Below are 1,733 nucleotides of genomic sequence, written 5' to 3'. Positions count from 1 at the left end.
GACTTAGTCACGACATTGAAATGACTTTACTTTATCTTTACATATAATTGACTTGTTTACAATTCGCTTAATCAGCTGTGGATGGTTTGCTTACAAGGTGGGGGTAAGTGCTTTTAATCCGACTTTTATAAGCTTTTACTTTATAAAACCACTTGTGAAGTAGAAGCGCTTCGGTTTATAACTGTGATATTTGTATATTCTTCATACATTTATAAACATTTCGATACAAATACTATTAGAAGTATAAATTAGATGAACTGCGTTTTTCATTAGCAATATTTTAAAAACTTATAAAAGAAAAAGTATGTGTGTATGTGAGCTAATTTTAATGCATGAATTTCTCTGTGTACTTGTTATTAAATACATGTGTTAAAGTACTCTGATATATTTATTTTCTTAGATAATAAAACTTTATTATTCTAAGATTTTCTTCTATTCTAATAACATGAAGATGAAATGCATAGAAATTTAAATTTGACTGGATACAAAGCAAATGAAGAATTACATTTCGCTTTAACTTTTGGTTTTTAAGTCTCGTGCATAAAAATAGTAGTTCAATCAACAAGACATCTATAATATCAAGCAGCCTTTGTTATTTAGTATTGCGTCATCAATAGATCATGTAACACAACAAATTATTAAAGGTTCATGTTAAAAGAAGTGAGAAAATGAGACAAAAATTAGAGACCTTAATATCCCATAATTCTATAAAGCAAGAAAAGTGACAACAATTAAATATGTGTTGTTGATATATAGTCTCAATCACGAACCAATAACTGTATGCGCAGTAACTAAGATATAGTGACAAAGATAATAATTATACGCGACATGTGATAATCTAAATAATCAATTAAAAATGTATAAAGATTAGTAGTCTTTGACATATCAGTACTATCTTCTCACATGAGACAAATTAAAAAAAAAAATGTTTTTTTTTTTAAATAAAGAAGAAAAAGAAGAACAAAATAATAGAGAATCATATTATAATGGTTATAACAAAGAAATATATGAGAACATCAGGCCACAACCGAGGAGGAAAACATGATAATGAAGCTTATAATTCTAACCCAGAGGAGGCGATATATCCTTATATATGACTATTGAACAGTGTTGTATAAGACTATCCAATTTTCCTCTATGAGTTTGATAACTATTGAAAGCATATAAATTTGGGAGTGTAGCGGTACACCCTTTTTGTGACTACTATTAATTTGTTTGAATGAAGCAATGTGTCTTAAGATTTCTGATCATGTCAATCTGGTATCTTTCTTTATCTCTTGAACCTGTAACTTGGATGTATTACTGCTTCAACAGGAATTTGTAGTATGTGGAGATAGAAGTATCTGATACCATGAAACTTTAATATCTCACTTGTGATTTGGCACAAAATGGTACTCCTCAAACTTTCTATGTTGGTATCGAAAACATGAATTATGAGGTATTAATGAACAAACAAGGAGAAAAATATGAAGATTTTATTATTCTTTATGGAGTATTTTCCTTCACAAGTTCTGGTTTGAGATTTAGAATTGTTGGCCTTTCAAGAACAGGCTGGATATGTCAGTACATAATAGAGCAGGAAAGTCACTTTTGCACGTATGAAATGCATCAAGTATCAGCCGATCAAAATTCTGTAGATGACACTGATATGTGTTGTATTTGTATGGTAAGGGATTATTTCAGTTGGTTGTTTCCTAGTCAAATTCTAGCCATGTAAGTTAAAATGTTTTACT

This window comes from Lycium ferocissimum, chromosome 10, assembly GCF_029784015.1.
Source record: "Lycium ferocissimum isolate CSIRO_LF1 chromosome 10, AGI_CSIRO_Lferr_CH_V1, whole genome shotgun sequence".
NCBI classification, from domain to species: domain Eukaryota; kingdom Viridiplantae; phylum Streptophyta; class Magnoliopsida; order Solanales; family Solanaceae; genus Lycium; species Lycium ferocissimum.
The sequence above is the reverse complement of the archived record's forward strand: the minus strand, read 5'-3'. Positions refer to the sequence as shown.